The sequence below is a fragment of the Melospiza georgiana genome, chromosome 8, assembly GCF_028018845.1.
Source record: "Melospiza georgiana isolate bMelGeo1 chromosome 8, bMelGeo1.pri, whole genome shotgun sequence".
Classification (NCBI taxonomy): Eukaryota; Metazoa; Chordata; class Aves; order Passeriformes; family Passerellidae; genus Melospiza; species Melospiza georgiana.
The window spans coordinates 10708235-10723821 of record NC_080437.1 but is presented as its reverse complement, the minus strand read 5'-3'; the positions used below and the strand labels follow the sequence as shown (position 1 = coordinate 10723821).

Here is a 15587-nt window from a genome sequence, read left to right as displayed (position 1 = left end):
AGTCACAGGTCCATTTGTTAGGGACACCCTTAGCACAGGTCTCACCTTCTACAGACTTTCAGTACAATCAGCCTCTGAATAACAAGGCTGGTGATTCACCCAGATGGCTGTTTCAGCCCTGCCCTGTTTTCAAAGGTGAGACATCAGTGTAGCAGGTACAGCGTCGCCACAGCTACCAGCACAAACCTCGGCAAAACCTCCTGGGAAACCAGAGGCTGAAATAAACTGTGTGTACAGAACTGTCAATTTCCTTCTTTTTCAGAGGCTTCTGATGTTTAGATTAGGTTTTAAGTTGCTTTACATAATTGCCTGCTAGTCTGTTTCAAAAATAAGTTTTGTTTGCTCAGAATTTGTTTCTCATGGTGCGCCTTCTTCCCTACATTCTCTGGCTACGTCAAAATCCATGACTTGCTTAAAGCTCCCTCCCTTCAGAGAGAAGCTGTGCTGAGTCAGATGAGGTCACTGATGTAAGGGGTGACATTTAAACAAAAAAACATATTCCAGGTGCAGGGTGACATTTTCTCCACACATATCAAACCAGCGGATTTTCCAGAGCTCCCCAGGCAGCCCCCCTCCTGCCCCAGGCTATTCCCAGCTGACTGATGGGAACAGTTGTGAGGAAGCTGGATGGGTACCAGGCACAGGAGAGCGCCACCACCTCCAGCAAACGGCCCTGAGCCCGAGCAGAGCTGTCCTTGCCCAAGCCCAGCAGAGATGGTGCAGCAGGGAAACAATTCACACGTGCTGGGAGACCGTGCCGTGCGTGTTCCAGCGAGCAGGCTTTGGGAGAGCCGCAGCTGCGGGCCCGGGAGCGCACACACGTGAAGGGAATGAAACAAAAGCCACTAGCGGCAAGGCTAAATTAAGGGGGAAGGAAACCAGTCATGGAAATTCCAATTGTTCAAGCTGCCACTACTTCACAAACGTTAGTCAGGGGTTATATTTTAGCTCCTGTGGCACAGGGGAGACTTGAATTACTGTTACTGCAGCAGCAAGGTTGTATCATTTGGATCATCAAGGATTTCAGAAGCGGATTGCTTGAGAGCTTGACTTCTGCGCTGCAACAGACTATGAATCTCTGGCAACTAAAAAGATGCTTACAAGGTCATGGTTTCAATGTTTTATGTTTAGGCAAGTGAAAGATTTGTGCCGTGCATGAATCAACGATCATCTCCTCTTTAATAGAAGGATGTTCAACAAGATGGATAAGACTTTTCCCTCGGGAAAAAAACCCAGTCAAACAAACCCAAACAAAAACCAACCAACAAAAACCCCCCCAAACAAACAAACAAACAAACAAACAAACAAACAAAAAAAAAAAAAAGAAAGAAAACCAGGCAGGCAAAAAGATTGTCTTCTTTCAATCTTCCTCACCTGAGGGAGTGGCAGTACAAGAAGGCAGCATTCAGCTTTATGACAAACACACCCTTTTTGTCCCATGGATTCCTGAACTGTCCCCAGGACTATTGTCTACAATCCTTCAAAAGAGTGGCAAAGTGAGGTAAATGGAGCCTTTGAAGAAACTACTCACTAAACACATGCATGAAGAAAACCCAAGCTTTGAACCAGCTGTTCAATACAGGCAATCCTAGAATTTTCCAAAGTTTTGAATCAACCCAATGATAAGTACATTTCACATGAAATCAACAGCTGTACTTGGGGACTGATCTTCACTGTCATCCACAGGAGGAAATAGTACACACTTAGTAAATATTAGCTAAGCAATGCTAAGGCATTTGAAACTGACATATTAGAGATGAAAAAAAAAAATTAGCTCTGAATTCCTACCTTGCCAGTGGCAAACTGAATATAAAATTAATTATCAAGAGCAAAGATATTTTTACCCACAAGTTCAATATTGCTTCCAAATTATGACTATTCTGCAAAAGAGCTCATTGTGGTCTCCTTCTCTTCACTGCTGAACTCTGAACTAAGTTGAGCTAATCCTACTTGTACTTCATGTACAGCTTTGTTTCACCTGTTGATTTAAAACCCTTCAATTCTTGCAGACCTTAGGATTTCTGAGATCATTTTAGCCCCTTTATCAAGTTGTCCTCAGTCTTGAACTTTCTCAAGCTACTAAATTTTCTACCACACTTGGCTTCACCACATTCTGTATTGTCAGTATCTTACTAAGACTGTGCTTTGTGGGTTCCAGAAAAAGCTGATAACACTGGGAAGATATACTAGAGCAATATAAAAAATATTACCTTCCTTCTCTGTAATATAATGCCTTCAGAAATGCAGATCAAATGTTTCCTGTTTGGCTGTTTGCTGCTGCCAGTATCTCTTTACCAATTAACCAACTTTGCTATCTACCCCTCCCTCTAGATCCTTCACCATGACTATTTCCATCTTTACAAAAAATAAAACCACCTGTATATCACACTTATTTTCCTCTGCTGCATGGCCTTTTTCTCCCTACACCAACCTCCTTTCACTACCATAAAAGATTTGGTATACAACACAGTTTAGTCAGAAATAAACTTTTAAAGATATTAAGATTTTTTTGGTAATTGTATTAAACTGGAAACCTGTGGAGAGACAGATTCACCATGAAAGGGAAGGGGAAAATACCTCTCCAGACTGTGAAGACTTAGGTGTATGTTAGGAAGTTCTTATCTTACCAGCTTTTCAGTCATTGTTTTTAAAGACACTTACTATACCATGAAATACTTAGGACTTCTATGGTATTTACCTTCCCATAATAAGAAAATTTATTATATTAAGGTAAAGAACGCCTAAACATCCATTGTTTTAACCGTGTTCTGTTTATAAACAAAACCACAGCACTTAGGTTACCCACTTTAGGTGAGAAAATGAATCAACAGCAGCAAACTGGATTAAAACACAGTGCTCAGTCTCTAATTCATGTACGTGAGGCAGAAAAAGAAGTCTGCAAAATGTGATGCTGTTCGGTTTTCATTGTTCTCCAACTCTGGGCTGAAACCAGGAAAGTTTACAGCAATCCCATGACTAGTGCAATCTGTGCCTTGCTGCATGGGAACCTAATTAACTATTTGGCCTCGGAAAGAGAAAACAGCGAGGCTTTGCCTGCTGACGGCCCGAGGTCTGGCACAGCTGGGGGAGCGCACAACGAGCCTTACGAGAGGGATCCTGCGCCGTCAGTGTAATTTGGCCATCGCAGATTCCTCAGGGATCACCACAGCACGCTGATGCAGCGGCGCGCCTGTAACCGCACGGGTGCAAGATAACTAAGCAGCCTCCCAAAAGTTACACTTCAGCCTCGCCTACTCACTTCTGCCTTCCCAGTGAGGGCTCTGCGGGGTTTAATTTTCCGCTGCAGACACGCTGTAGTCGCGGCGCGACCCACCTTGCACCTCAGCGTCTCGCTCACCGGTACCGCCGGGCCGAGCGGCCGCCCCCCGCCGCCTCCGGCCGCGCAGCGCTGCCCGGGCCGCGCCGGGTGAGTCCCGGTCCCGGTTCCGCCCCCGCGGGAGCCGCGGCTGCCGCACCCACGGACATCGGCCCCGCAGCCAGGGGGCGGCCGCGACCCGAGGGAAGCGCCGAGGCACCCGCCCGCCCCCAAGGCGAGGGAAGAGCCGCTGCCCCGCAGGTGGAGCCTTTAAAGCGCCCGGGCCGCCGGGAGCGCCGCGCCGAGGGAGGCGGCCGCTCCCCGTCCCGCCGTGAGGGGGCGCTGGGCGCGCGAGGCGCCGCGGGAGGGGATTTGCCTCAAGCGGTGGCGCAGGGAGCGATCCGCGAGAAGCCGCTGCCGGCGGTGTGTAAATATCCGAGTTTGGGTCGAGATCACCTCGGGGCCGCGGTGGCAGAGCGGGAAGGTTACACACAGCTGTGGGGAGAGGTTCGGCCGAGCTGCGGGGCAGCAGGTATCCTGGGGTGCGGGCGTTCCGCGTCTGAGCCCTCAGGGAAGGATGCGAGGGATGAAATGGCGGCGGGAGCGGGGGGGCTGCGCCCGCGGGTGGGACCAGGAACGCTCTGGAAGGCGGCGAGGGCGGCCGGGAGGGGCTGCTGTCCTGCCCAAGTTCAGCAAAAGCTCTTGAGCCTTGTGCGTTAATGAATTGCGGCCTCGGAGCTCGCAGCCTTCAGCCCCCTTGCTCGCCGCCGGAACACGAGTGAGAACGGTGGTTTCATTCACTGACCCCTAGGAAAAGTGCGGGCGAGGTTGTTTTCCCCCGCTGAATCACTGCTGCTGATCAGCAATGGTCGCTTTAATTAAATGGAAAAGTTAAAACGTTGTCCCGAGAGAAGACAAAGGGTTTGGAAGACAAAAAATGCAGAACGAACAATTTAATTGCCCACCAGGATAGTGATGTTGATATGATTTAAGAGATTGAGCCTTGTGGTGCCTCCACATGGTCCTGCCGAGCGCTATCACGGACCAGGCATCCCGCTCCATACATCCCTCTATTCAGCAATTCTGTTTGGTTTGCTTTGCTTTTTTGGCTTTTTATGTTATGCTCCCTAAGTAGCCTGCATAAAGTCAGCTGTTTTCTCAGTGCAATGACAGAGCCACTGCTTTATGAGTTTGTTCAAAATTTTAAAAAAAGAAAAGCCTGTTCCCCGCGCCGGCTCCGCAGCGGAGCGGCCGTGCCCGGTCAGCACCAGGGACAGGGCGGCGGCGCGGGCGGCACGGGGGCCAAAGCCCGCACTGAGGGGCCGAGAGGGCCGCGATAAACACGGCTTGGAATCGCTGAAATACTCAGCCCGTTTGAGAAACTTCTCAGCTCCTGCCCGCTTAAAGGGTCGCAGTTCAGGTTTAGTGTTTCTCGTCTTATGGAACCTCAAGTCTCCTTACACTTCAAGTCCAATGTACAGGATGCATTGATGAGGCCAGGAAAAATTGATCTAAATTATTTCTATATTTATCTTTGGCCAAAATTCATATTCATATGGATTGTGACTTAATAGCAGTTGCAAAAATATTCCACTGACAAGTTGGCTTAAATCCCCAATGGAAACATTTTTCATCTTGTGATGAGGTGAGCAACCTCATAAAGTAGCATATTTGGTGATTTAGGTTGGAAAACATGATCCAGATGGTGGGAAATTATTTTTATTTCTTGATGTTCTGTTAGATTATCCCATTCTATGTGTGATAGAAAAAATCATATTTAGATTTAAGGACTTATACCTGGCCTTTCCAAGGCATTCAAGAACCTGATTTTCTGCTCCCTGGTAAAAGTACCAGCAAGGATGACTGGGAAGTGGCTAATTATCTTATTCTGATGAATGGCAGATCAGTTTTGCTTCAGACTTTTGTTTTTGTTTGAAACAGAATGAAACACACAAGCTTGTATATTTCTCCATGCGTCACTCAGGGCTGGGGAACTTGAGAGTATGGGAGCTCTACCTGCTCAGTGCTCTCTGAAAGAGCCTGCAGGCTTGTTCCCAGAAACTTGTGCCTGCCATTTGGAGGGACAAAATCCTCTGTCCCATTTTTCTAAAAAGCACTAGTGGCAGTATTAAACTCATATTTTAAATGAAGTTTCAGAAATATGGCCTTGGAATAGTTCCCTGGAACACCATTGGGGTCACCACTTATGAAAAGCTGAGCACTGAGACTGCACTGGCTGGGCCATCTTGTGCAAACAATCCTATTTGCTTTCTGGAAAGTAGCTTACTGATAGATTTAGCTGTCTGTTTTCCTCAGTGACTCACTCAGTGTGATTTGCTTTTGACCCATGAGTTTCCTTCCAGCCCAGTCAATTTCCTTCACTGGAGAATTCAGATAGTTCTGTCAAGGGCTAATTTTCTACAAGTCTTTCTCCTGGTCTTTTATCCTTTCTTCTAATCACAATCAGATCTTCCAAACTGTTTTGTCAGCTGTTCAGCCTCAGATCAATCTCAGAAACATTGTTTTTCTTGTAAAAAGGCCCCTCATTTTTCCATAAATTTCTGCAGTAGGGTTTCATAAGGTTTATCAGGTAAGCTGTCTGCACAGTTTATTTGCAGTAATTTTAAACTGATGGTGCAACCACCAGGGATGGAAATTTAAAAGAATGACTGCTACCCAACAAGGCTGGCCTCCTCAGGTACTGAGTGGCTCCTCACCAATGATGATATTAGGAAAATGTAAAGTGCAGACATTGCAGCACAAAGTATGGATGAGCTTTGTCTTGGAATAATGCTTTTGACATCTCATCTCACTCCCTGCCCAGCTGAAGGGGTTCTGAGTTGAGAAATAAACTAGTGTTGAGTGTGGCTTTCTGAGAGCCCCTGCTGAGGAACAGGTATGGAAGAAGGTACTGCCTTGGGTTTGGATGGGCTGTGTAGGTGTTAATTCTGTGTGGCCACACTGATGTGACTGTTCAGACAGAAGTGCTGGCATTCAGAGGAGTGCAGATCTGGCCTGCATTTGCATTGTCATTTACCCAAACTATAACAGCTCCAGTAAATGAGGCCGTTCCATTTGGGATTGCTTAGCAGTTCTGTTTTTCCCAGTTCTTTGCACATGCTGCATAAGGGGGCAGGAGACTCAGTGGTTTGTTCCTTCTGTCACTGGCAAATAAATGGGCAATCGTCAAAACAACTCACAGTTTTCAATTCCCTTTCGACTAAAGACTAGGAGGAATTTCTTTAAAATTAGGACTTTAGACATGTCCAGTTAACAGTCTGATTCGTGTGGGATTGTGTTCTGGCACTGGCAAAAAAGCTGCCAAAGGAATCTAATACTTCGGATCTCCAAAATTATTTTCTTTTGCAGAAAATCATAGGAATGTGTAGCAAACACAGCTCAGATGAGGATCATATTTTTAGTGACTTTAGTAATTTTATCCTTGCAAGATAGAGATTCATCATTCCTGTTTTCAGTCTGACCTTGGTAATATTGCAGGCTTCCTAATGTTGCCCACACATAAGAGCAAACAAAACAAACAAAATAATCAAAATGTGAAGCTGTTGCATACAGTTTAATAGAATTGTGAGTTGCAATTCTAGTGTTGCTCAGACATGAAAAAGAAGGCTCTCCACATGATAATCTCCTTGGACTGTTCCTATCATTTCCCTGGGCTATATTATTAGCATAACATTCCTAGTACAGAGTGAAAACAGAGTTATGGAGTAGATAATTCAAGAGGGATTGTCAGCAGGATGACCCCCAGAAATGCTGCTTGTCTTATAACCCTCACCACTTTCATGCTAAATTTGAGCTAATCTGGCCCCAAAATGTCAGCACAAATGTCTAGTGCACTGATTTTAGATAGAAGAAAAGCTGGAATTCTCTTAAAAATCAGTATTTTCAGTTAGTTTGGCTAAATAAATGTTGTCCTCTTCATTCTAACTCATTGTTTAACTGTAAATACTCAGCTGTAAACGCAGGCTCTTTGTGTAAAGGGAAAGGTGAATCTCTTCCCACTTTTTTCCTTTGGTATTTCTCTGCATCTCTCCATTGAAGATTCATTAATCCATCATTGCATCTTTCTTACAACAGGCACTGTTAATTTTCTGTTTGAGTATGCAGAACCTTCCTGAACTTGCCTTGCAGCACTCCAAGAGTAAATGATTTGACCTTTTACAGATAATCTTGGGTACCGTGCTAAATCAAATTGCCCAATGCACAGAAGGAGTTAAGGCCCTCCTCTGACTCAGAACTATCTCTGATACTTACCACAAAGCAGGGTCAGCTGAGTAGCAGTCTTGTTCAGTTTGATTCCTTGGTGCCTTGAGCTGATGATTTTTTCAGTTGAGCCCATTGATTTATTGAAGCAGTTTTCATTGGGATGTCTGAAAACTGGGATAAATTTTGCTGAGGAAACTGTGAGCTAAGTTTAACTTAGCTGCTGCTGGAGCCTGAGTGCTGGTATATGTTTTTCTTCTTTCTGGCATCTCAGTTCCCAGCCTTGAAGAAAGATCAAGACTATCTTGATGGCCAGGTAATATACAACTCACTAGACAGTAACTGAGCAATCAGCTCTGTCCTTGCACAATGTTTTCAGACAGTAAGCAGAGCAAAGGACTAATAGAGAAAGGCACACCATGTCAACAAAACGGTCTAGACTGTATCTGTACAATCCCAATAAGTAAAATAAATTATTTTGTAGCTTTATTGGCAGTTTCAGTAATTCAAAGTTTGTTTAGGGCCAGCCAAGCTTTCCAGCTGAGTTTCAGTGAGCTCTGGGAGGACAAATGTAACACAAATTCAGGATCCTATTGTATAAGTAACCTGTTTCAATTCCCAATTATTTAAAACAGGGCATGACTTAACAAGAATAGAACTCCCAGACAAACCAACAGGAATGTCTTATTCTTTACTCCATTTCTATTATTTTGTTTTTCAGCCCTTTCCTTTTCATGCTGGATATAAGTTGTAGAGGGAACAGAATGTAAGTTTCAGTGATGAGCTTTTTTCCTCTTATGAGCTCTTTCAAGTTTAGATCAAGTAAACTAGTAACAGTCAAATTTTACTGAAGTCAAATGATTCTGCTGGAACCAAGCCACTAGATCTTGGAAGGAGGAAGCAGAGAAAGACAAGTGCCTGCAAGTTAGTCACATGTTGAAACAGAAACATTACAGGGTCCTCTTGACTTGTCAAATCAACCAACATTTTGAGTGTCCTGTGGTGTAACTCACTGTATATGTAATAGCTGTGAGTGTTGCATTTGGGACTTCCAAAGATTGTCAGTTGTTGAAGTTCAATTGAATGTCCCTTGGACCACTAGAATTCTTTTTCAAATTTCTGTCTCCTGTCCTGACATACAAAACTGGAGAATAAATACTAGTATTGTGAAAATCTTAAGCAAGTAGCCACAAAGATACAAAGTGTTTAGTAGAGGATGTTGCTTTATTGCCACTGGACTTTTTGGTTTTTAATTGAAAGATTCAGAATTGATTTATGATCCTCATGAAGTTGTTTAATTCCCTTGATTTTCTGTTCAGAGAATTCCCTTTCAGTAGTGGATGAGAAACTCAGTTCCCATCAGGATCCACCCTGTAAGGCTGAATCCTGGAAATCCTTTTGCTGTAAGTCTTTACTGCTATCGTGCCATTCCTGCTTGTATGGCTGTTCTGGTGACATCTGGCCTTGATCATCTTTTGGCTAAAGAAATGCCCTGATGGTAAACCCCAAATCCTGGGTTTCCCAGAAATGGCTTCCAGTGACACTGGACAGTCAGCTGTGTTATTTTGAAAATTCCTGCAGTAATTTTATTTTTACAAGCTGGAATTCAGGCAGCTCACACTGTTGCTATGCTCATGAAATGCTCTGAGAAGCTGTTGTCTTTGTACTGTGACCCAGTGAAAATGGAGCAGGTTCAGCTGTGATGGGACTCTTTCAGGAAACAGCACAATGAAGAGAAACTGCAAAGTGCAGTTTGTAACATGTGCTGTGGCCTCCTTAGCCCTGTCTCTGGAATCACAATGGTTTGGCTCCTGTATGTGAGGAAAATCAAGGATTCAGTGAAAGCAGCAAGGAGAAATCTGACACAAGATGGTAACTGAGTCCCTTTTCTGACCCACAAACAGAAAGAGAAGATGCCTGTTTGATATTACTGTTTTTCAACATTTTTGGATTCCCTGATTGATTTGCAGTTAATTTATTTTGATGCAGTGCTAATGGGTATCCTGAATTGTGTTTTCTTATTTTCCTTCTTTTGCCTTTGGTCATAGTCTACCATCACAGTTTGGGGTAGAACAAGAGTTGAAGTGGGTGTGTTTCATTGAAATGGAGTTTCACATCATGTTTCATGAAATTTACATGGTTCTAATTTCTTCAGGTGAAAAAAACCTGATATCTACAGTGCCTAAAGAGAGCAGCTCTTTCTGTGTGAAACTTACCTTTCATCTCACTGAACATAACAATACTGAACCTGAAAGACTGGTGTGGCTTTTTCTTTTTCAGAGGAATGATTGTCAAAAGGAATCCATGCAGTGAACGTGATGAACCACCAATCTGCCTGATGCTACTACCCCAACTCTGTCCTTCAGCAGATTAAGTTCTCTTCTTACTTCACTGAGCAGCAGCAGAAAGTGAGTTTTAACAAGTGCATCTGGAAAATAGCACTTTGAATAAGATCTATCAATACACATTAAGGGTTCTGCCATGTGCTTCTGTTACTCAGAGGCTTCAGCTGAGGACAGCAGCATCAAAAGGATTTATATTTTTAAATCACAGTTGGAGGGTTATTATAAGCCCAGACTCCATCTGTTTACATGTTAAGGTAGAAGCATAAATAGTTCCTTTAAAAGCCAGGAGGGAGGTGTGTTTAATTAATGCTGGTTTTGCCACCTGAGGGCATTGGGGCTGCTTGGAAGGGGGTACTAGAAGTGTGAACTACTAAAAATGAGAAGATGGTGGTGCTGCTGGGAGGGCTTGAAAGCAGGACTGCCCCTGGAATGAGTGTCAAGGAATGCTCAACTGCAGAACCTGGCAGGTAGAGGAGCTGAGTCCTGACCAAGAGATCAGGGTTTGAAAGGAAAGTGGGGGGACAAACAGCTATTTCTTAGCAGCTTCATGGAAAGTGTCAGCAAGGGGCTTCCCTCTGGCCCTGTGGGTTAACTAGAGAACAGTTGACTTGTCCCTCAGGAAAATGAGAAGAATCTCTAAGAGATGTGGGCTAAGCTAAGCAGGATTTCTGCAGTCTGCACAAGAGGATGAAGATGAGCACACTGGGAAAGAAATTGTAAGTTTAGATCTGAAACATTTTGTCAAAAAGAAAACCAATTTTCTTTGTTTGTTTTTAAACCTCTCTTTCTTCTTCTCTTGTTTCTTTAAAGGTAAACTTGCATAACATATCTAATATAGACAAATAAGGGAAGAGGTATTACTGAAAACATTGTCATATGTTTTATTCTATGGTTATGTGTTTGTAACCATGACCAGTCTGGTGTATGTTAATACTGCTGGGACTCTGATGAGAACTGATTTCCTTGAAGTCACAGGTCAGCACTGGACAGTTACCCTAGAAATTCTGGCATGCTGTGATAGTAGCCACATGCTCCAGCCACTAGAAACACTTCTATAAGCTTTTAAGAGTATAGTCTTATTCTTGCCTTCTTTCCTTCCTTTCATGGTGAGCCTCACTTAATTCTTAACAGTTCTTGGAGTTCAAGCTTTGGTGAATTGTCCTATTTTAAATCCTTTGATATTAATGGAGCTCTTTTGTGCGTGAAAGTAGAAGTTGGTCCTGAAAGTGTAACTCATGTCTGGACAGGGCAGAAACAACTATCTAATGTTCAGAGCCAGTTAAACCATACAGTGTTCACTTATTTCCATTCTACAACATTCAGGGAAGTTTGTGGAAATCTTGTTGGTTTGATTTTGTAGTGCTTCACCCAGTTTATGTTACCCTTGTTTCCTGGATGACACTGCTGGTCAAAGATTCCCTTCTTCTGTGAACAATTTCTGCCCCCTTAATAGAGAAGAAAAACAAAAAAATGGTCCTACCATCCTGACTTTGCTCACTTCAAGGGACAAACCTTTATATTTCATATAGGGCTTTTGATCAAAAACATGCACACAATTACATGCTACATATTTTTCTTAGTTAGAACTTAACAATAAAATGCCTGATTCTACTTCACTCATGTTACCTGTAGATAACAACTGAAGTTTGTGTGGTGAGCATCTGTAAATTATTTCTGTTGAGAAAAAGAATGCCTATTTATCCTTTATTCCCTTCAGTAACAATCTGTGTCTTTCATATGTGATAGTGTAGTTTAGATGTTTTGATAACTGTACAGTAGAGGAAGAAAATGTGAATAAAATAAATGGGAAAAAATTCTATTTCCAGTTGTGAATCTTGGAACTGTAAAAACTAGTTGAGAGTAGCCACATGATGATGAAGAGCATATTTTCTCTATTTTGGGCAGAAATACTTAGATATGAAAAGATTAGGTAATTTTCCCAAGGTCACACAGAAAACATGGAAAAAAGAAAAAATACAATCTTGAACTTCTGATTCAAACTTGTATTTATTTTTTCAGGACTGTCATTCCTCCTCTTGGTAAGGATTTGCTATATCAAAGTGCTTGCTGCTTTCTACATCAAATCAAATTCACAACTCAGCTCACCTATCAGTATTAGCCTTGGCTTTAAAAAATCTGAAACTTTGAAAAAAAAATTATGTAAAGTTCCATGACATTAGCAGCAAATACTAGTCTGGAAAATTTTTTTAAAATTCACTAACTTTTAGTACTGACCTAACATACCCTTAACTCCTTCATTTCACTTTTGTGTCTTGAGGGGTTGTGTATGTATTTATGCATATAATTAACTTTAGGCATCTGAAAAATTAATAAGAAAGCAGTTTCACCAGTTTCACAGCACAGGGTGCATGGGTGTGTTTAATACATTTTTGAAGTACTGAAGCTTTTGAGGGAAATGCTGTTACATTAGAGGTACAGCCACTTTCTTTGCAACCTTTCAGGCATGACACTGTGGAAGGGTATAGATTTTCCTTTTTATTTTTCCAGTCAGTGGAAAACATTGCAGCAATTGTAACTATGCCCATAAGTGTCCCACACCTATTCAGGAAATATTGCTCTACACAACTTTACATTGGAGACTGTGTGCTATACAATGACGTAGTCTCAGATTTTTGTCTCTGTTTCCAAACTATCTTCTTGTACACTTGTGGAAGTGTAAATGTTGAGGGAAATGAGCAATGGCTTTGCTTTTACATTGTGGGTAAAATCTGCCCCACAAAAATTCTTATTAGCAAGTTATTTACATAGGTTTAATGTTTATTTTTGATGTGCATGATGAGCTTTACTGTCAGGTTATGTCTGGCACAGCTTAACCAGAGCTGCAGCTCTCTCTGCTCTACATCATACCTGAGGCTTGATTCAAGCCTGACAAAGTTACACATTCTACCTATCCTCCAAGTTACAGTCACCATCAGAAGACCTACTTAGGCCAATTTTGATGTGCTTCTGAGTCATAGATGTGGTGGATTATGACTGACTATGGATTGCAGTAAGCCAAATGAAAGTGGCTCTTTTTCCTACACTGATGTGATTCTTGCAGCATTTTCTTTGCTCTACAAGCTGGGTATACAGAATTCCAGTGCTATGTGTCCAGCAGAGCTTCCAGAACTGCTGTAACTAAAAAAAGTGTTTTCCTACAAAACACAAATAAAATTTTATAATTGGTTTTTATCAGACTGTTAAGCTGGATTTGCTGTGGAGAAACTTTTCTGCCTTTATTAAGCTTATGTTGATGATATGCTCAGTCTGTTCTCCTTAGAAGGGAAGTAAACAAGACAGCTTGTAAATCTTGACAACTCTTGTCAAGTTTGCATAAGTTTGAAAATGAGCATTTAGGTTATAAATTTGAGGGGGTAAAGGAGGCACAGTAATCATTTAGTGTACAGGATTGTGGCTCATGTCTAAAGTTGCTCAGAATGACACTAATAAGAATTTATTTACTTGTTTTAAGAGTGCTTTTATATAAATCTCTTTATAACATTCCTATGACATTAGCAACTCCAAGGCTACAAACACAGGTGTTTGAACAGAGATACTTGTTACCAGCCCCTGAAATACCATTGTGTGATACTAACACTGCATTGCAGGTAAGGACTCTCTTTCAGCAGTGTTTTCAGGAGCAGAGACAGATGGGTGCCCTGTCAGAGTTACTGGGACAGCAGTGCCTTTCACTGAGGGATCAGAGGATGAAGGGACATGGTGGCAATTTTTGGGATGGCCTGAGGAAAAAATGGCACCAAGAACCCTGAGGAAAATGGGCACAAGTGGGAATGGTGACTTACTCATGTTAGACCCTAAAGCTCTAGAAACGCCCAAAAAAGCATTGGAGGTGTCTTTGTTTACTTCTGAATGTGAAGCTTGCTGTGGGTTTTGCACATGACTTCAAGGAAAATACTGTTTGCTATCCTGTCTTACTTGAGAATGTGTGAAATGTCAATGCTCAATGTCATATTCTATGATGACACTTTTTAGTTCAGTGGTGGGTGTAAAAAGGTTTTCAAAAGCACGGAATGTGATCATAAGCTGGAAAGCATGGGGAGTAAGACCCTGGTTGTATGTGAAAATTGGAAAGATTGGCAATGTGTGGCTGCTGCCCTATGCAGTCCTTCAGTCTTGGCTTGCAGCAGCCACTCCTTACAGTGGCTCTTGGCACATCCTTCACAGGTCCAGCAGTAGTGACCCATTGCTCAGCTGTTTTGCAGAACTGCTTGAATGATCAGACCAAACAGTTTCTCTGGTGACCCAAGCCTGAGTTTGTGCCCCCATGAAGGGGCAGAGCCTGTGTGTTTGCTCCCAGCACCACTTGCCATTGCTTTTGCCAGCAGCCTGCTCTGTGAACAGCTGCTGGAGTACAAAAGGCCACAGGGAAGTGTCTCAGATTTGCCCTAGTCCTGTCACACTCCAAGTCACTGGAACATGTCCAAGTGCATGGTAAACTACAGGCGGTCTCTGCAGAACAGCCTGTACAGTTGACTTTAAGTGAAACGTGAATCATCTCAGTCCTAAATTATTTTAATCCAATCAGTCATCTGTGTTGAAGGGTGTAAAGAGACAGCAAAACCAAGAGAATGGCTGCCAAGTGGAGGATACAGGACACAAATAAATCTGCTGGGATGAGATGAAATATGAACTAATAATGATTTATTCCAAATGCCGCAGGGGTTACAGTGTGGAACCACTTGTAGAGATATTCAGATGAGATGAATTTTGTAGGCTTTCCCCTGGATGATTTTTATAGACATAGCAGAGGTGAAGGAAGGCAAAGCTGTTAGCTACACAGAGAGTACACACAAGGGTTTTGAAGTGCTCACAAACAATTTCTCCCTAATTAATATATGCTTTACAAGTCTCTTGTAAGTAGATGAGCATGAACAGCTGTAGTTCTTTTTATAGATACAAACTAATCTCTAATACATGTTGGAGTTGAAGGATACAGAGAACAACATGCTGGGGATTCGTAAAGCTCTTCTAGCCATGGAAGTATTCTTTTTATACCCTCTAAAAGTGGAAGGGAATGCAGAAGAGTGCAGTCTTGAAGAGTACAAAGTCATGACTGCAGCAAAGGATGTAGCTATTAGTGACACGTATCATACACTCCTTGTTAACACATCAAACAGCACATGTGAGTTAGACCTACTTTATTGACAGATTCAGTCTTTTGTGACCCATATGAAACAGGCAGCATTTGCTGTTGTTTCTTCCCATCTTTCAGTAGTGTCAATGGCCTTTGTGACAAAGAAAGAATTACATGTTTCGTGCTTTTAAATATTTTTAAAAGCCTCAGCAATAAGTTGTAACAGAACCCCTTAGACCTGAGGAATATCTTTGAACATGTTTCCTGTTTGAAGATGTTTTCTGTCTTCTTTCTCTTATTGCTAGCTGTATATATTATCAGTTTAATATTCTCCTCTGCTGGGTGACAATATCCTGTTGTGGTAGGTGAAGGGAGAGACTGTAACAGCTCCTTTCCATCTCTGATGACTATGATTTCATTTACATAAAAACACTGTGGATTTTGAGCAGTGTGTTTCTTTTGGCAGTTTATTACCAGCCTGAATGCCTCACTTTTTTTTCATGATTAACATCTTGTCTGCTGCAGAAGTCATTATCAGATTCATTTTTAGTTTTAATAACCTTCCTTTTAATAAACCACAGTTTGACCTAAGTTTCCAGTGGTTTACTTC

The 15587-nt window shown here is 42.4% G+C and overlaps 2 protein-coding genes across 2 annotated transcripts in view; one reads left to right on the top strand and one right to left on the bottom strand.

The window, feature by feature from the left end:
* The window catches only part of LDB3 (LIM domain binding 3), a 112539-nt gene extending 109159 nt beyond the window's left edge, over window positions 1–3380 (bottom strand). Inside the window, exons 1-2 of the mRNA XM_058028995.1 lie at window positions 3335–3380; window positions 1375–1478 (exon numbers count right to left, since the gene is read on the bottom strand). The gene's annotated coding sequence lies outside the window, so the exon portion shown is untranslated. The remainder of the gene's footprint in view (window positions 1–1374; window positions 1479–3334) is intronic.
* A 342-nt stretch (window positions 3381–3722) lies between these two features.
* WAPL (WAPL cohesin release factor) overlaps window positions 3723–15587 on the top strand; it is a 133911-nt gene continuing 122046 nt past the window's right edge. The window contains exons 1-2 of the mRNA XM_058028887.1: window positions 3723–3848; window positions 9818–9945. The gene's annotated coding sequence lies outside the window, so the exon portion shown is untranslated. The remainder of the gene's footprint in view (window positions 3849–9817; window positions 9946–15587) is intronic.